We start from the raw sequence: 20863 nt of genomic DNA, 5'->3' as shown, positions 1-20863 counted from the left end.
CACAAGTGCTTAACGCAGTACCTGGCACCTCTAAGGATTCAGTGAATGCTAACTCAGGAGCTCTTTTGGACTACTTCTAGTTCTCATTAATCTCTTTCTTCCTCTGAACTTCTAAATGTTTTAGTGGTAGTACTATAAAGGAATAACTCTGTACAGTAGATATAACTCTGTAATCCCCTTATTGATTGTTTATGTCCATTTTGTTTTCCTAGATAGATTGGGGAGGGAAAAAGCAAAAGAAATCATTGGCAACTTCAGTCATGGAGTAAGTAAGGCAAACTGGGATTTTTACCCCCTTCCCATCTAACAGAGAAAGGAGAGGGGTTCTTTTCCCACATCAAATCAAGGAAAGGATGATGCTCTGAGAAAACCATTCCTAAAAATTTGAGTTTGCTCATTAGAAGGGAAGACTGACATCTTATTTGATGTCAAGTTGGGCAACAGCTGGACTACAAAACCTGTAGCTCACTTTGTGCTAAGTGGGTCTTGAGGATGAAGTTCTTGGGAGAGCCTGAGATGTAGTCCCACAGTTTGGGAGACTGAATGAACATTAAGTGCAATGCCTACTTCTCACATGGACCAGTCTGAATTCTTTTAAAATGATGAAGCATGGGAAGATACCACTATCAGAGAAAACCACTAATAACAATTCTCTTCTGGGCACACAGAAAAATTGCATTTCTCATCCCTCTAAAGGGTATACAGAGCTGTGATTTAATTCTGGCCAATGGACTATAAGCAACAGTGACAAGTGTCATTTCTGATCTGAGAAAGTTAAGATCCTTGGAGACTTCCAGTGTGTTCTTCCTTTGCTGTGGTCCTCTGAAAGGTACGTATTACATTAAAACAGTCATAAGATGGAAGCAGGCTGGATCTCTGAGCCACCTCTTAGAAAGGAGATGCCATGGAGTTCTGCTGGTCCCACAGCAGATTTTCCGTAAGTAAGAAATAGACCTTTGTTGAGGTCACTGGGGTTCCTGGTTCATTTAACCAGGATAGGATATGTTGTAATAGGATAACAACCTATTCTGATGAACGTAGAAGCTGAAACTGGAAGTGGGGTGTCACCACAACAAAAACTTAAAATACTTGGTAGAGGCTTATCAGTCAACAGGTGGGTGATAAGGTAATATGTATCTGAATCTGGAGAGACAGTTATGCATGTGTGCAGGAGCAAAATATTTGTTAAAATGCTTGTTAGAGACAACCTTGGAGATATTTTAGATTTCTATCACTGATGAAACAAACTTCCACAAACTTAGACTTAAAACAACAAAAATTTATTATTTTAAAGTTCTGTTAGGTCAGAAATCCTACACAAATCTCACCAGACTATCATCAAGGTGGCAGCAAGCTGTATTTTGCTTTTCAGATCACATTTCCTTGCTTAGTTGGGTTATTGGCAGAATCCAGTTCCTTGCAAAAAAAAAAAAACAAACAGAAAACAAAAAAAAACGGGAATTCTAGTTCCTTGTAGGATTAAGGTTTACATTTCCTTGCTGAATGTGAACTAAGTGTTATTCCCAGTATTAGAGGCCTCCACATTCCATGACCCGTGGCCCCCTTCCTCCATCACCAAAACTAGCAAGGGCAAGTATAGTCCTCATGTCGATTGTCTTTGACTCAACTCTTCTGCTTCCCTCTTTTACTTTTAAGAACTCACATGACTAGATTGGGGCCATCTAGATAGTGCAGGATAATTGCCCAGGTAAGGTCCAGGATTAACAATGTTGTTCCATCTACAATCTTAATCCCCCTTTGCCATATAAAATAGCATTTTCTCAGATTTCCAGGATTAGGGTATGGACATCTTTTGGAGTCATTAGTGTGCCTAAGACAGGAGGCGTGTGAGCCTAATGGGCTTGTGCTCCAGGGGTAGAAACTGGAAAATAGAACTTTAGTTGTTGATTGCTGTTGGCTGCATTTGGTAAATGTGTTACAAGAAAGAGAAGAGCTCAGAAAACAACTGCCAATTTGCAAGTAGAAATGAGAAAAACTAGAGAGATTCCTGAAATTCAGAGCCTTGAAGGTTTGGAAAAGTCTTCTGTTTCCAGTTCCCAAAGAAAGAGATGGGTTCTCAAAATAGATCTCACGTAATAAAAAAATACCAGGATAAACTCCAATTGATTAAAGGACCTTAAGGCAAAGACTGAGTACATAGCACCCAGTAAAACTATTGAGCTTGACAAAATGACTCAAGGCAAAGATTAAAGTATGTGGGCACAGCTAACATCATACTCAATGACGAAAAACTGAAAACCATCCCTCTAAAATCAGGAAAAAGACAAGGATGCCCACTCTCACCACTTCTATTTAACACAGTATTGGAAGTCCTAGTCAGAACAGTTAGGCAAAGAAAAGAAATAAGAGTAATCCAAATTGGAAAGGAAGAAGTAAAACTGTCACTATTTGCAGATGACATCATTTTATATGTAATAAACCCTAAAGACTACACACACACACACACACACACACACACACACACAAACCTATTAGAAATAATAAACAAATACAGTAAATTTGCAGAGTACAAAATCAACATACAAAAATTAGTTGCATTTCTATATACTAACAATGAACTAGCTGAAAGGGAAATTAAATAAGCAACCCAATTACAATCACAACTAAAGGAATAAAATACCTAGGAAAAAAATTAACCAAGGAGGTGAAAGGCCTATAAACTGAAAACTGTAAGACATTCTTGGAAGAAATTGAAGAAGACACATATAAATGGAAAGATATTCCACACTCATGGATTGGAAGAAGTAACACTGTTAAAATGTCCATACTACACAAAGCAATCTACTATCAAATCCTTATCACAATCCCTATCAAAATTCCAAGGACATTTTTCATAGAAATAGAATAAAAAATTCTAAAATTTATATGGAACCACAAAAGACTTTGAATAGTCAAAACAATCCTGAGAAAAAAGAGCAAAGCTGGAAGTAATCATACGTGCAGATTCCAAACTATTTTAAAAAGCTATAGTAATCAAAATAGCGTGGTATTGGCAGAAAAACAGATATGTAGATCAATGGAACAGAACTGAGAGCCCAGAAATAAACACATGCATATATGGACAATTAATATTCAATAAAGGAGAAAAGAACACACAATAGAGAAAGGATAGTCTCTTCAATAAATGGTTGGGAAAACTGGACTACTACATGCAAAAACAATGAAACTAGATCACTATCTCACACCATGCACAAAAATCAACCCCAAATAGATTAAAGACTTGACTATAAAACCCGAAACCATAAAACTTAAACAAAAATTTTTTTTATTGAAATATAGTTGATTTACAATGTTGTGTTAGTTTCAGGTGTACAGTAAATTGATTCATATATATATATATATGTTGGCCAAAAATTCGTTCGGTGTTTTTCCTAAGATGGCTCTAGTAGTGCTTAGTTTTCTCTAACTTCATTCGAAACAATTTTGTTAGATTGTATTGTGACAACTGTCATAGCAGCATGCATTTAAAAAAAAATCAAAATTGGTGAATTTTTGTGTAGCCATTTTAATATTGAAGATGGAAGAAAAAAAGCAACATTTTCAGCATATTATGCTTTATTATTTCAAGAAAGGTAAAAACACAACTGAAACGCAAAAAGAGATTTATGCAGTGTATGGAGATGGTTCTGTGACTGATCAGACGTGTCAAAAGTGGTTTGTGAAGTTTCGTGCTGGAGATTTCTTGCTGGACGATGCTCCACGGTTGGGTAGACCAGATGAAGTTGATAGTGATCATATCGAGACATTAATTGAGATCAGTCTACATTGCACCACGCGGGAGATAGCTGACATACTCAAAATATCCAAATGAAGCATCAAAAATCATTTGCTCCAGCTTGGTTATGTTCATCGCTTTGATGTTTCGGTTCCATATAAGTTAAGTGAAAAAAACCTTCTTGACTGTATTTCTGCATGTGATTCTCTACTTAAATGTAATGAAAATGTTCCGTTTTTAAAACAAATTGTGATGGGTGATGAAAAGTGGATACTGTACAATAATGTGGAACAGAAGAGATTGTGGGACAATGAAATGAACCACCACCAACCACACCAAAAACCAGTCTTCATCCAAAGAAGGTGGTGTTGTGTATATGGTGGGATTGGAAGGGAGTCCTCTATTATGAATTCCTTCTGGAAAACGAAACGATTAATTCCAACAAATACTGCTCCTAATTAGACCAACTGAAAGCAGCACTCCACGAAAAGCATCCGGAATTAGTCAACAGAGAACACATAATCTTCCATCAGGATAAAGCAAGACCACATGTTCCTTTGATGACCAAGCAAAAACTGTTACAGCTTGGCTGGGAAGTTCTGATTCATCTGCCGAATTCACAAGACATTGCACCTTCGGATTTCCATTGATTTCAGTCTTTACAAAATTCTCTTAATGGAAAAAATTTCAACTCCCTGGAAGACTGTAAAAGGCACCTGGAACAGTTCTTTGCTCAAAAAGATAAAAAGTTTTGGGGAAATGGAATTATGAAGTTACCTGAAAAATGGCAGAAGGTAGTGGAACAAAACAGTGACTATGTCGTTCAATAAAGTTCTTGGTGAAAATGAAAAATGTGTCTTTCATTTTTACTTAAAAACCGAGGAACTTTTTGGCCAACCCATATATTCTTTTCTAGATTCTTTTCCATTATAGGTTATTACAAGATATTGTATATAGTTCCCTGTGCTATACCGTAGGTCCTTGTTGGGGAAACCATAAAACTCCGAGGAGAAAACATAGGCAGTACACTCTTTGACAGTGGTCTTAGCAATATCTTTCTAGATATGACTCCTCAGGCAAAGTAAGCAAAAGCAAAAATAAACAAATGGGATTAAATCAAATTAAAAATCTTCTGCACAGAAAAGAAAACTATCTACAAAAGAAAAAGACAACCTACTGAATGGAAGAAGATATTTGCTAATGATAAATCTGATAAGGGGTTAATATCCAAAATATAAAGAACTGATACAACTCAACAACAACAACAAAAACAACCTGATTAAAAATTGGGCAGAGTTGTTGAACAGACATTTTTCCAAAGAGGCATGGCACTGAGTGAGTGAAGTGAAACAGGCTTAGGAATCACAACCAAGAAAACCTCAATTGTGGTCACCAGTCACATGGAACTGATTGCAGGCAAATAGATATAAGCCTGCTAGTTTTTTGAGAGAAATATATTGTCAAGAAAACATAAATCTTTGACTATTTCGGATATAAAGCAACTTTTGAGCCCCTAAGGAGAGTCTTTTCTCAAATGCCAATCTCAAATGTGGCTTAAAAGGATGAGGGGATAAGAAGAAGTGCCAGAAGTCAGAGCTCATGGCCGCAGACCCCAGGAACAGGCTGCTGAGCAAGGAACATTATCCACCCAGGGCAGGGCTGACACTTGTTTCAGGCACCAAATTTGTACGGCTGCCCCCAAACTCAGTAAAGACTTATGTTTCAAAACATTTATGAATATTTAAAATTAATAAAATTGATATTTTATTATTAAAATTTAATGTTTAAAACCTTGTTTTAAATATTTCAAAATTTTCTTAAAAATAAAAAGTCATGCTGAGGAACCCATGACAAATATCAGCACTTTAAATTAAGACAGAATCCATGGACTGAGATTAGGGTGGATGAATGAAGCACTCGCTCTCAGAGTTGTACAAGTCTCTCTTCTCTGTTGGAAGCCGTGAGCTAAGATGATGAAGCCACAGTGTGGAAGCGGACACCACCTGGACATATGCTGCCTTGAAGAGTCACCAGATCCTTACTAGAGTTCACATGAGTAAAAGATACATTTTTGATGTGCTAGACTACTGAAATTTTTAAAGCTAATTTGTCACCTTGGCCTAAGCAACCCTATCCTGACTAGTCAGAAAGTAGCCAGTAAGTTTTAGAATATTTCCAGGCTGCCATTAGGAGTGGGGGGAGCAAATCAGCCCAGAACATTTGAAGTTGCACCTGGAAAAAATGGAAATCATTTCATGTTTGTACGCCTCCTCTTTGAGACTGTTCAGTTACATGTGTATATTTTTAAGAGACTGGGAGGAAAAACTATAAAAATGAACATTTGCACTTGTTACATAATGTTTAAGAAATACAGTGATGCTGAAGAAATAAAATGGATTCTAGAAGAAGGTTCTCTTACCTTGGAACCTTTCCAAATATAGTCAAGTTTCTTTGTGAATAAATCAGACGAGGTATTGCCAAATATCAGCCTTCTAATTAGTTATAAAATAAACTATCTATTTTACAGAATCTTAGTTTGAGCAACGTGATGGCCCAACATATTGTTTCATGTTGCGATGATTGAGAAGGAACACAACAAAGGCTGATTTTCCCAGTTTCTCACTGATTTCCATTTTATAGATGATTATCTTTTGAGATTCACTAATTAGGTACTAAACTCAGTGTGCAATTAACCTCTGTCATCATCCCTAAATTTCATTCCACAGGTGTAACTCACTTTACTCCGTGATATATTCCTGAAGTTCTATAAAATGTGAATTTTTTGCTGTCAAACATTTATTTATGTTTTAGAGCTGTTTTATCTTCTCTCCTATTAATCTTTAAATGGTAGCATCTTTTAAGCTAATAAATTTCTCTAGCCCCTGGTTAATCTGCTCAGGAGTTAAGGATCTAAATAAACATTTAAGTATACTAGGATGGTTCCTCTTTAATCATTATATAGTGGAATCACTGATCACTGCTGATTGATGATGATGATGATGATGATTTTTTGTTTTCATTTTTGTATATCCACAAACTTCTTAAGAACCTTTGGTATTCAGAAGCCCAGGAACAGAAAGAATTGGGAATGGTCCTTAAATATTTGGGCAGCTGCCCATGCAACTATCCAAAGCAGTTCCTTTTTAAAGTTATGCCTCTGAATTCAAAAGGGAAAAAACCTCAGTGAAGGCCTGGCTTCTCTTGAATACACTTTTCCAACAGTTTGTAGCCTTGGAAGATCTACAACTGAGGAGCCCTCAGGAAAATATATGTTATGGTCTCAAAAAAGGATAGGAATAGACAATTTACAGAAGAATTAGACAAAGAGAAAATGTTTGGCCCCACTTGTGGTAATTGAATAAACGTAAAAATTTAAAACAAAATAGTATCTTCCACTCATTGACCTGGCAAAGACTTCCTTAAATGACCATACTTAATATAGAAAAAAACAGACACTCTCTAATCTGGTTCGTGGGATTATAAATTTTCCTGAAAATAATTTGCAACACTTATTATACTCTGTCACTGTAAGTTCACTTATAAAGTAGTCTCTTCAAAATACGAGGACAATGTCTAATATTCTAAAACATTCATTTCAATGAATAATGAGTTCTGCAAAGTAAAAAACTGAGCCTATAAAGGCTAACAATAGAAGCATGCTTTTATGCATTTAAAGCAGTAAGGATTCCTTGAAAAAGCTGAGCTTTTGATGTCTCTGATCTGGACAAGTTGTAAAACCTTGAGCAAAACACTTTGTCTCTCTGAATACTAGTGTCTCATCTGAAAAATAGGAACAATAATACCTAAGAATCATAGATGTTGCATGACAAAGAGCTTCTTACAAAACTCTCTCCACTTTTGGTTTTCTCTAAGCAGGCATATTTTTATGTTCTAGAGTTATACATCTAATACAGTAGTTATTAGACATATATAACTATTTCGATTAAATTTATTAAAACTAAATAAAATTTGAAATTTAGCTCCTTAGTCACACTAGCCAGTTTCAAATGCTCACTGAGTTGGAGAGCATGCATATAGAACATTTCATTATTTCAGAAGGTTCTTTAAGATCACGTTATTATTCTAGAGCCCTATTTTGTTTAAAATACAAAAACTAATTGAAAATACTAAGGCAAGAAAAAGATAGTAGTACATGACAAGAATGCTCCTAATGTAGATAAATGTAGGCACTCAGCACACATTGTTATGCACATGTATTTATTTTATTTTATTTTATTAAAATTTTTATTGGAGTATAGAGTAGTTGATTTACAATGTTGTGTTGGTTTCAGGTGTACAGCAAAGTGAATCTGTTATACATATACATATATCCACTCTTTTTTAGATTATTTTCCCATATAGGCCACTACAGATTATTGAGTTGAGTTCCCTGTGCTATACAGTAGGTCCTTATTAGTTATCTATTTTATATATAGCAGTGTGTATATGTCAATCCCATTCTTCCAATTTATCCCTCCCCTCCCTTATCCCCTGGTAACCATAAGTTTATTTTCTACATCTGTAACTCTATTTCTGTTTTGTAGGTGAGTTCATTTGTACCCTTCTTCTAGATTCCACATGTAAGTGATATCGTATGATATTTGTCTTTCTCTGTCTGACTTACTTCACTCAGTATGACAATCTCTAGGCCCATCCATGTTGCTGCAAATGGTATTATTTCATTCTTTTTTATGGCTGAGTAATATTCCATTGTATATATGTACCATATCCTCTTTATACATTCCTCTGGTGATGGCCATTTAGGTTGCTTCCATGTCCTGGCTATTGTAATAGTGTTGCAATAAACATTGCAGTGCATGTATCTTTTCGAATTATGATTTCTCTGGATATATACACAGGAGTAGGATGGTTGGCTCACATGGTAGCTCTATTTTTAGTTTTTTTAGGAACCTCCATACTGTTGTCCATAGAGGCTTTACCAATATACATTCCCACTAACAGTATAGGAGGGTTCCCTTTTCTCCATACCCTCTCCAACATTTATTGTTCCTAGATACTTTTGACGATAGCCATTCTGACCGGTGTGAGGTGATACCTCATTATAATTTTGATTTGCATTTCTCTAATAATTAGTGATGTTGAGCATATTTTCATGTGTTTTAACCATCTGTATGTCTTCTTTGAAGAAATGTCTATTTAGATCTTCCACCCATTTTTTGATTGGGTTGTGTATTTAGACACTATACTTTGATTTCTAGAATTATTCCTAAAATTTATCTAGGAAAAAATAGTAGGTTTGATTATAGCAGAAGAATGATAATATTATAAGCACTAGCACATAAATGTGATTATGAAACTTTCATTGCTTGCCAGTAGAGCTTCTTCATTTGTCTTAAGTTACTTTGGATAGAAGTTATTGCTCAGTTACTTATGATTGACTTAGCTTAAAATACGTTACTAAGTTCTTATTGGACATATTACCCTGGTTGAATAACCCTATGAATTTGGTTCCCCAATTAACATAGAATTTTCTTTTTTTTTAAATTTATTTATTTATTTATTTATTTATTTATTTATTTATTTATTTGGCTGTGTTGGGTCTTCGTTTCTATGCGAGGGCTTTCTCTAGTTGTGGCAAGGGGAGGCCACTCTTCATCGCGGTGCGCGGGCCTCTCACTATCGCGGCCTCTCTTGTTGCGCAGCACAGGCTCCAGACGCGCAGGCTCAGTAGTTGTGGCTCACGGGCCCAGTTGCTCTGCGGCATGTGGGATCTTCCCAGACCAGGGCTCGAACCCGTGTCCCCTGCATTGGCAGGCAGATTCTCAACCACTGTGCCACCAGGGAAGCCCAACATAGAATTTTCATGTCACCTCAGTGAATAAAATTAGGTTCAATAGGGAAGTTTTTGAAATTATAAGGATATTTAAGTGTGTACCATATTTGGATGACTTCTTCCATGTTATCGACACAGACAGTATAGGAGTTATTTATATATTGGAGTTATATGTTGCTCACCCATTTTTCCATGTCTAGGTCTACCTCCAGGTTTTCCATGTAGCCAGAGACACTAAGTTTGGTTTCACAGACTCACTTACCTGGATTTGAATGGCTCAGGCTCTTTCTAGTCTGAGGATCTGGAGAAAGACTTAAATTCTTGGAGCCTCACTTACTCACCTGCACAGGGGAAAAATGAAAGCAACTCATCTGTAGATTGTTTTAAGGGTTAAATGAGAAATAAACTGCTCAACATTGTTCCTGGCACCTACAAGTATTCAATCTTCGCTGTCAAGACTTTCTTCACCCCCCCCATTTCCACCACTCATTTCCATAGCTACCATCTAGCCACTGATTTGGCTTCCCTATGATTCTGATTCTAACAAGCAGGTGTGCTGACAGTGTATAAAATATGCACACTAGAAAGACTTACCTCTCATACTCTTGTGAGTTTGAGAGCTAAGAGTCAGTCCTTTGAGGCTGAGCTATTGCATGTACCAGCAAAACTGTAAGTTCTGAAAATGCATATTTTGGACCAGCACCTAAAATAGAATGACCAAATAAGGCACTCACTATACTATCAAGCAGAGTGATCAGCCTTCCTAGATAAACCCACTCTCTTGAGTTGTCTTAGCTACAGTTGACACAATAGCCAGACAGTTTTGTGATTCATTTATATCCATCATCCTATATCCTGACTGATTTTTATCATAAGGATGCATCCATATTTACCACTAATCTTTTTGCTTTCCAAATATTTTGTATCACTCCACCACAGAAATGACCCAATAAGAGTTAAATCTCAAAAAGAGCAAAGCAAAACAAAAAAACTTTACCCATCGAGGTTAAAAGAAGCACCTGGAACCATTATCCACATTAAATGCCCCAGACAAAATTGTGGACCAAAATTTCCACACTTGTGTCCTTTCCCTGTCTCCACAATCATCTTTCTGACCCTACATCTCTATTTGGTGATTATGCTTTCTCTACTTTTCCCCTTCCCCCATCAAAGACTGCCTTAAAGGGGGGAAAAATCCAATAACCTCACTCACATTAAGATGTAAGTTAGTAATTCCCTGCAAGTCTTAATAGGGTCTCTCCCATGGGGGATTTATATTTTAATGTGGACCAAAGGACCGCATCTATAAAAGTATAATTTCAGGGATCAGAAAAGTCATTCAAGGAGGCTGTAGGTATTTCTTGGGCTTACATGTGTCAGGTCCTGAGCTGTGGGGCACAGCAAGGTCTGTGAGGAGCAGCCAGGAGCTGAGGACCAGGCAGAACATTGTGGATGCTCCTGCATGAGCCAGGGCAAAGTGGGGGGTGGAGCATGGGATGGGATGGCTCAGTGACAGGGGGAGGTCAGTGGTCCAGCTCCTCCAGGGGTGTCCTATAGAGGCACAAGAAGACAGAGCCTGTTGGGCTCCTGGCAGACAGGATGGGAACCTGGCAACAGGCAATATGCAGACATGCAGACAAGGAGACAGCAGTGTCAGAAAGCATGGACTCAACTAGGGATTTGGAATTTAAGGCAGGCTCAGTTTTTCAGAGGAACAGGATGAGAAATTCTGAAGTTGAGTCCAAGAGACATGGGAGCAACAGCCAGGAAACCAGAGTCAGGAATCACTGTGGTCTTTGTAGTACCTGAGACCTTGGCTCTAGTGCTCACTCAAAAGCAGCTAGATCCAGTTCAAATGGTTTGGAACAAGTGGGCCATGGTTTTGATCCAGACAGACACTTAACTTGCCTCATTTGCACACTCCAGTCCTCATCTGTTCTCCAGAACTGACCTCCACTCACTTCTCAACTCAGGATTTTTGGAGCATCTTGCTGCTGACCTTTCTGTGCTCTGGCTCCCATTTCTGTGTCTCACCAGCTGACTTCCATGCATTCTCGATACCTGGCACTAGTTCCAGCTTCTCAGACTCACTTCCCTTAGAGTAACTTACGTTGCACACAGAGTAATCAAGAGATGCCTCTGACAGTGTCCAAATCCTTTCCCTATTCCCAAACCAAGCTTAGCCTACTTCATCTCAGTTACCTTCAATGGAAGCCCTGAAGAAACTTACTGCAGGAAGAACCTGCTCCATGCATGGTAGTTAAAGATGTGATGAGGAAGTCTATCTAGTAGCCTGAGCCTTTTACCACTAAGAAGATAAGATGCAGAGCCCCAAATCCACTGTCTCAATCAGCCTTTCTGCTATGTCAGGGTCTACTCCAGATGCCATAGGTCTCCCTGGACCAGGCAGCAAATTTGGGGAACACTCTGAGGTTCTATTCATTTAGGGGCTTAGGGGCTGTAGTAGTCAGTTTTTAAAAACTGCAATAATGCTGCATAATAAACAGCCCCCAAATCTCATTGACTTAGAGGAACAAACATTTTGTGCCCAGATGCCTGTCCAGGAGCTTCCTGGACCAGCTCTGCTTCAGACTGAAGTATAGGATTAGATCTGCTCCCATGTCTTTCATTTTAGGACCCAGGCTGAAGGAATGGGGACTACTTGGCCCATGTTATTCTCATGGCAAATGACAGGAGTGCAAGAGAACAAACCAAACTATATGAGTACATGCAAAACCTTTGACATACATGGTATAGATTGTATCTGCTCACATTCCATTGGCCAAAGCAGCACATATGGTCAAGTCCATACAGTGTAGAGTAGTATTCCCTGCTCATAGTGAACCATGGCATGTCCCCAGAGCAAATATAGAATTGTGAAAAAAAATTAATACAATCTACAACACTGGACTATACAGTGATAATAACAACAATTAAAATAATAGGAGGAAGAGGAGAAGGAGGCATAAAAAGAGGAGGAGTATCTTTTGACCCTTTGTCGAGCACTTACTTTGGACTAGCCGGTGGCCTAAACACTCTGTATGCATTATCTCATCCATCCTATCGACAAATCAAAAAAGTAAACATCTTTTCATCCTTCATTTAATAGATGAAGAACCTAAACAACAGAGAGGCCAAGTAAACAAGTAACAACAGCAACAGAAATAATGATGAGTTCATAATTATTGAGCATTCCATCAATTTTAGACTTTTTCTGCTATAAGTAATAGAAAATTGAACTGACATAGCTTCAATGATACCATTAATTGTTTACTGTGCAAAAAATCCAGAGGTAGGGGATTCTAGGTTTGGTGAGCTCAGTGATTCATTAGTATCTGCAAAGACCCAGGGGCTTCCTTGTTTCTGTCTTATCACCCTCAGCATGGTGATATTGCTCACCTCATGTTACCAAGATGGCTGCAGCAATTCCACACTTCACATGCAGATGACAACTTCTAAAACATCTGTTATCATGTATCCCATTATTAAAGCCTTCACAGAACACGTCCCCACATATCTCGTTGGCCAGAATTACATCACATACCTATGCCTAAATCAATCACTTGACAAGAGGTAAACAAATCAGACTGATTTAGACAAATTATTTATCCCTGTAGGCTTAGGAGAATCCTGGTCTTCTAATGGTCATGGTCTTCTGAGGCAGGTGAATAAAACTGGGGTTCTGTTAATGAAGGAGAAAGGGAAGAAAGATGGTTGGATAGGCACCCAAAATATCTCTCACTATCTGTTACCATGTACCAGCCACTGTGCAGAGCATCCCTCTGTATCAACTCATGAAATACTCCCAAAGACTCTGTAATTAATAAGCTGTTATTAGACTCAAGTAGATTGCTTTTGTTGCTTGTGCTTTTGGTGTCATACTCAAAAAATTATTGCAAGACCAATGTCAAGTAGCTTCTTCTATGAATTTTATGGTTTCATGTCTTATGTTTAAGTCTTTAACCTATTCTGAATTAATTTTGTAAGTGATATAAGATAGAGATCCAATTTTATTCTTTTGCATGTGGTTATCCAGTTTTCATAACATAATCTGTTGAATAGACTATCCTTTGCCCATTGAGTGTTCTTGGCTACCTTGTCAAACATTAACTGATCACATGAGAGCTCAAATTTTGTTCCATTGGCCTCTGTGTCTATTTTTATGCTGGTACCATACTATTTTCATTACTGTAGCTTTGTAGTATAGTTTGAAATCAGGAGATATGATGCTTCCAGCTTTGTTCTTCAGTATTGCTTTGGTTATTCAGGGTCTTTTGTGATTCCACATAAATTTTAATGTTGTTTGTTCTATTTCTGTGAAAAAGTCCATTGGAATTTTGATAGGGATTGCATTGAATCTATAGATGGTTTTGGATGGTATGGACATTTTAACAATATTAATTCTTTTGATTCATGAACACAGGATATCCTTTCACTTGGTTGTGACTTCTTCAAGTCTTTCATTCCTTTGGTTAAATTTATTCCTAAGTATGTTTTATTGTTTTTGATGCCATCGTTACTGAGACAATTTTTAAAATTTCTCTTTCAGTTACTTTGTTGTTAGTGTATAGAAATGCAACTAATTTCTGTATGTTGATTTTATATCCTGCAAATTTACTTAATTCATTGATCAGTTTCAATAGTTTTTGGTTGAGTCTTTAGAATTTTCTATATGTAAGATCATATCATCTTCAAATAATGATAACTTTCCTTCCTCCTTTCTGATTTCAATTTCTTTTATTTCTTTATCTTGCCTGATTGCTCTAGCTAAGAGTAATGAGAGTGGCCACCCTTGTCTTGTTACTGATCTTAGAGGAAAAGCTTTTAAGCTTTCACTGTTGAGTATGATATAGGGACTTTTTTATGGTGATGGATGTTTCTTCTGTACCCAATTTGTTGAGGATTTTTATCATAAATGAATGTTGAATTTTATCAAATGCTTTTTCTGCATCTATTGAGATGATCATATGATTTTTAGCTTTGTGAACTTGAATGTTCAAGTTTCTCCTCCAGCTTGGGAAGTTCTCAGCTACTATTATTATTATTTTTTTTAATAAACTTTCATTCTCTCTCTCTCTCCCTCTGGAACTCCAATGATTCTGATATTTGTTTATTTGATGGTGTCCTATAGATCATGTAGGCTTTTTTTGCTTTTTAAAATGTTTTTCTCTGTTCTCCTCTGACTAGGTTTTTCAAAGTTCCCATCCTCTAGATCTTTGATTCTATCTTCTGATTAGTCTATTCTACTGCTGATGCTCTTTATTATATTTTTCACTTAATTCACTGTATTCTTCAGCTTCAAAATTTCTGTTTGGTTCTCTCTTATGTTTTCTATGTCTTTCTCAAAATTCTCGTTTTGTTTGTGTATTGTTTTCCTGATTTCATTGAATTATTTTTGTGTTCTCTTGTAGCTCTTTTAGCTTCCTTAAAACAGCTACTTTGAATTCTTTACCAGGTAAATTGCAGATCTCCATGTCTTTGGGATTGATTACTGGAAGATTATTGTAATCCTCTGATGGTGTCATATTTCCTTGATTTTTCACATTTCTTGAAGTTTTGCCTTGCTGTCTTTGCATTTGAAGTAGTAGTCACCTCCTCCAGTAGTTACTAACTGCCTTTTGGAAAGAAATGCCTTCCGTCAGCCCTGCTAGGGATTCTGAGGCTTTCCCTGACCTTCTATGGCTATACCTGCTCCACATTTCTTGCTCCCTCTTGTGGAAAATTCTTAAGCTTGTAAGCCTCCTTTCATTTGTGCAACACACCACGCCGTGTGCTGACAGCCTCCCTTTTGCCTTGCCAATGGTGGTGTCACTAAAGCTCAATATTGTGGTCTCTCCTTGACCCACATATTTGGGTTGGCTTTCTGCACGTGTTTACTAGCCATCTGCCAAAGCTTGCTCTCATCACCACCCCTATGAGCTCACACAGGGAGCTGGCCAGAGGGTGGAGATGTGTATGGATGAGGTATGTGGAGTCCTGGGGTCGTCCATGTGCCAGTTGGGGGGATCTGCAGGTGAGGTGAGTTCAGCGGCTCATAGGTGGGCTTTTTGATGGGGTCTATGATACAGTTAGTAGTATCTGTGTCACTTTAATGTCCTCCAGAGTCCTATCTGTTGCTCTTCCAGCCACTCCCTCCCAGCCAGTCGCAATTCAGCACAAGGGAAATGGGCCTCTTTGGCATCACCTGACACAGCTGGAGAAGTTGGACACTCACTCACATGCTCTCACTCCCTGCCTTCCATACCCCATGGGAGAAATCACAGGCAAAAAAGATCTCTCTGGACTCTAAGCTGTGCCACTTTGGGGGAGGGGTGATATGGATAAAGTCAAGCTGTCCCTCTTACCCTTTCCAATGCATCCAAACTGATATATATATACATATATTTTTTTGCTCCAATGGTGTGCTGGAATTTCTCCACTGGAAACCTGGACTTCCACAAAGGCTCTCTCATCTGTGGGTGATTGTCTGAGATAACGTTCTTTAGAAGTTCCCATTCCATGGCCAAGAAGGGCTAGAGCTGGTTCATGGGCCACTGCAGTGTCCACAGCCTAGACCAAGACATCTATGCCTATTACCCAATGAACACATGGGTCAGATTCCTCCTGAGTCCCTTGGCATATGGTTCTGGATCCCACAGCTCCCATAAAGGCACTTTTGACTGTGGATCGTTGCCAGATTGTTGTTGTTGGGGGTGGCAGTGTGGCACGATTGAGGGACATCTTATTCTATTGTGTTGCTGATATTTTCATTTCTCCACTAATCATTTCTCCCTAAGTCAGAGTTTTTCACCAAAGTCTAAATACTCCTGCATTATGTTGGTTGTAAGATATATAGCTTTTCACATCTTAATATCTCTGAAATCTGAATATAGCTGACAACCAGTGATGTGCTAATGTTTCACTGCGAGCATTTCCTTTCCTTTAAAGTTACAATTAAAGGCATAGCTGTGAAAAAAATATTAGACATTCAGTTCAAGACAGGGTTTCAAAAAGTGATACCAAATTTCCCAATCCATGTATCCAAGTACCAGTACCCTGATTAATCACAGCTGGGAATATATGGGAGAATTTCCAAGGACCTTTTGGCTTGTCTGTTGCCTTTCATTGATGGGGCATGGGAAAGTTCAGACACAAGTCAGCTATATAACCTAAGGACATATTCTTCCTTTTATGAGTTCCAATCCAGGATGACATCCTCCCATGGATAGTTATCTCCTACTTTATAACTAATCCCTGAAACCCCCTGGGGGAATAAGACAGGGAGCCATGAAAATACCTGCTGTCCCCAGCTGGTCTCACCAGCCTTGAGACCATGGTGCCTTTCACATAGAACCTAACCCTGATCAGGACCTGAGTACACTCTAACAGAGTCACCTACTGCCACCATGTTCCTGCCACCTGATCAACACAGGAGAAGAACTGGCTCCCATCTTCCTATATAGTAAAAGCCATCTCTGCCCATGAGTATATTGTTAGGCTCCTGCAAATCAGGACCTCTTTCTAATTTACCCTTTTCCCTATCTCCTTTGCGCCTACAATGACCATAGCTTCTTGAGGTGAATTCATCTCAACTGATCCTTCTGCTCTTCTCTGGGCTGTTGTGCCAGCCCTGCTATGGCGGAATTTAAAGGGTCTTAAGGATGTAGCTAAGGCATCCCCACCAGTGCATATTATTGGTTTGCATCCTGAAAGGAAAATTAAGAAAAACACTTTAGGGGCACATGGATGAAAGATAAGTTGTATGTACACCTTGAAAGGTAGAGGAAGAAGGTAGTTTCAATTGAAATGAAAAGTAGGAAATAGATAAGACATATTAAGGGACTAAAGATGGTGCCTTAGATGAGATTCCAGAAGCAGAACCTGAGTTGTTCTCAGGAGAAACCCTCAGGACAGTACCAGGAAAGAAGCTAGAGAGGATCACCTTCAGCTAAAGTTTAGACTCAGCCTGGTCCTACAGGGAGCTCTGGAGCATGAATGCCACTGCAAATGTTCTCCCTTAAAGCAAGGGGGGGTGGGGATTTTTTTCCGTTTTATCAACCACTGATTGGAGGCTCCTCCCAGGAAAAGGCACAGCTTCCCAGGCCATTCCAGGTAAAGTGGTTCCCATAGGTCAAGGGCAATTCTCCAGAGAATGATGCATCTGTGAACTATGAACAGCCATCACTTATGTCAACTGAGTGTCTGGGTGAGGCACCAAATTCTTAAATAGAAGAACTTTGATAAGACTTAGTGGCACACTGGATACTGATTTTTTTAAAATGAGCTTTTTATGTAATGCCTCCTTTTTCTTTCTCCCTTTCTTTGTTTCTTTCTTTGTTTCTTTCTTTCTTTCTTTCTTTCTTTCTTTCTTTCTTTCCTTCTTTCTTTCTTTCTTTCTTTCTTTCTTTCTTTCTTTCTTTCTTTCTTTCTTTCTTTCTTTCTTTCTTCCTTTCTTTCTTTCTTTCTTTCTTTCTTTCTTTCTCTTTCTTTCTTTCTTTCTCTTTTTCTTCCTTCCTTCCTTCCTTCTTTCTATCTTTCTTTCTTTCTTCCTTCCTTTCTTTCTTTCTTTCTTTCTTCCTTTCTTTCTTTCCTTCCTTCCTTCTTTTTTTTTTTTTTCTGGCTGCGCCACGGGGCTTGCAGGATCTTATAGTTCCCCGACCAGGGATTGAACTTGGGCCATGGCAGTGAGAGCACCAAGTCCTAACCACTGGACCACCAGGGAATTTCCATCCATTTCTTGTTTTTACTTATCTCTACAATGAATACATGTGTTTTAAAAGTATAAAAAAATACAAAAAAAAGGGAGTGAGAAAGGCTTACTTGCTTCATACTAAACGAAATTGCCTTTCCCCTCCCTTTCCATTCTAGTAGAGACGTTATAGAAGAATGTCTAGGACTCGATTATAAGCTACATCAGGAAAGAAGTCAAGCATCTTACCAAGGCTGTATATATGAGGACTCAATTCAAACTTGCTTAAAGCAGAGGGACCTTATTGGCTCAGGTCACCATAAAGGATGAGTTTGGAGCTGACCTGTGGAAAGTTGAGCAGACAACTGCGGTCTTCAGTGCCAAGTGTTAGTTAGTTACTAGCTCTGATTAGACTCCAATTGATCATGCTTGTGTCACATGTCCTTCCCCATAATAATTGTTAATGTCATAGATATAGATTACCAGATTCAGCTGGGCCTGAGTCATACACCTTCCCTTTTGACCAAAGGCATGGAATTCCATGATTGACAGACAATAGTCCTGGGGCCACACAGAATGGGGAAGAAACTGATCCCAGAGGAAATAGGAGCATCTTCAATGACATCATCTAAAGTGAAACCATTAATGCCCGCTGTTTGCACAGAAGAACAGGATTATCTTCAAAGAGCCTGTAATTCTTACCTAAAAATTTTTATTCAGGAAAAACCAAGTTGAATTTCTCAATATCTGAAAATAATCACCTTAACATATTGGGTGATTGCCCCTCTTTCTTTTTATGATTTTGTGTTATTCTACCACCACCATTAACTCCCTGCTCCAACCATGTAAGTTTCCACCTGTCATAACACGAAAGGCCCATCCCTGTAGCCACAGAGCAATGGTTCTCAGTTTTGCTGTACATCAGACTCACCCAGAGGGCTTGTGAAAGCACAGATTCCAGGGCACCATACCTAGAGTGTTTGATTTGGTAGATCTGGACTGAGAATTTGCATTTCTAAAAGCCTTTCAGGTGGTGCCCACTCTGTTGCTCTGGGGACCAAATTCTGAGAACCGCTGCTCTAGCGAAAGTAGATGGAAAAGTGAGCAAGTTTGTGTGTTAGCAACTGCAGATAGATTTTAGCAAGATGTTAGAAGATCACAATAGGCTTAGACAAGTAATAGCTGGTTTCAATGAAAATATCAAAGGAAATTGAAAGAATCCCTATTACAAGATTGGACTTTCACGTAGATAAAACTGGAAAGGTTTTGATTCTGAAAGTTCCAGGAAGACTTCATCATTGAACAAAGAGATTCGGCCAGAGACAAAGATCAGATAAATGGCCTTACCTTCTCACCTCGAGCCTATGGTTTCACATGGCCTCAAAGTAGCTGCCATTAGCTAAAGAGAAAGGCATGGGGGCTAGGACAAAAAGTAATGAAAAACAGATTTGAGATCTATGTTTAGGTCCAGAACTATGTAATGACGTGAGTGTACTAAATTTTTTAGGCAACTGCATTGCCAAAGAAACTGTGAGCCAAGACTGAAAAATTTTGTAGCGTTTGAACTTTAAAACAACATTCAGTCTGTCTCCTTCACTAGGAGGTAAGATACATGAAAAGAGGGACTTTGCCTGTGTTTTTATTTAATTTATGTTTTTAATTTTAATTCTAATTTTTAAAAATTTTTGTCTGTGTTGGATCTTCGTTGCTGTGCATGGGCTTTCTCTAGTTATGGCGAGTGGGGGTTACTCTTCATTGTTGTGTGTGGGCTTCTCATTGCAGTGGCTTCTCTTGTTGCAGAGCACGGGCTCTAGGGCGCAGGCTCAGTAGTTGTGACGCATGGGCGTAGTTGCTCCGCTGCATGTGGGATCTTCCTGGACCAGAGATTGAACCTGTGTCCCCTGCACTGGCAGGCAGTTTATTAACCACTGCGCCACCAGGGAAGTCCCTTGCCTATGTTTTTAAACCGCTGTACCTGTGCCTAGCATGGGGCCTCATGCAGAGTATAAGCTTATTAAGTATGTGTTGGGAAAAACAAAACAAAACAAAACATTGTTCAGAGACCTGAAAGTTGCACCAGCTAGAATCTGGCTATGAAAGCTGTGTATCCCCAGGGAAGGTATACTCTCTGGGCACCTTGGATATGGCCATGGATGTTTATGGACAAGAAAGAGACTATTTACAGATGTAGAAAACAAACTTATGGTTACTGGGGGGAAAGTGGCGGGGGGGTGCGGGGAGGGATAAATTGGCAGACTGGGATTGACATATATACACACTACTATATATAAAATAGATAACTAATAAGGACCTACCGTATAGCACAGGGAACTCTTCTCAATACTCTGTAATGACCTATATGGGAAAAGGATCTAAAAAAGAGTAGATATATGTATATGTATAACTGATACACTTTGCTGTACAGCAGAAGTTAATGCAACATTGTAAATCAACTATACGCTAATTAAAGAAAAAAAAACAAAAGAAAGAAAGAGACTCTTTGAGGGCAGATCCACGGACATGGGACCATGGACATGGGGGTTGTCCCCAGAGGGCAGAATCAAGGTCTATCAAGTACTCCCCCAACCCTCAAGGTACTCATTGCGGGATGGGGTTTCACCATGCCTGCTGAGCAGGATCTCATGATCTCTGTGTGTGTCTCCCA

The sequence above is a fragment of the Eschrichtius robustus genome, chromosome 16, assembly GCF_028021215.1.
Source record: "Eschrichtius robustus isolate mEscRob2 chromosome 16, mEscRob2.pri, whole genome shotgun sequence".
NCBI classification, from domain to species: domain Eukaryota; kingdom Metazoa; phylum Chordata; class Mammalia; order Artiodactyla; family Eschrichtiidae; genus Eschrichtius; species Eschrichtius robustus.
The sequence above is the reverse complement of the archived record's forward strand: the minus strand, read 5'-3'. Positions refer to the sequence as shown.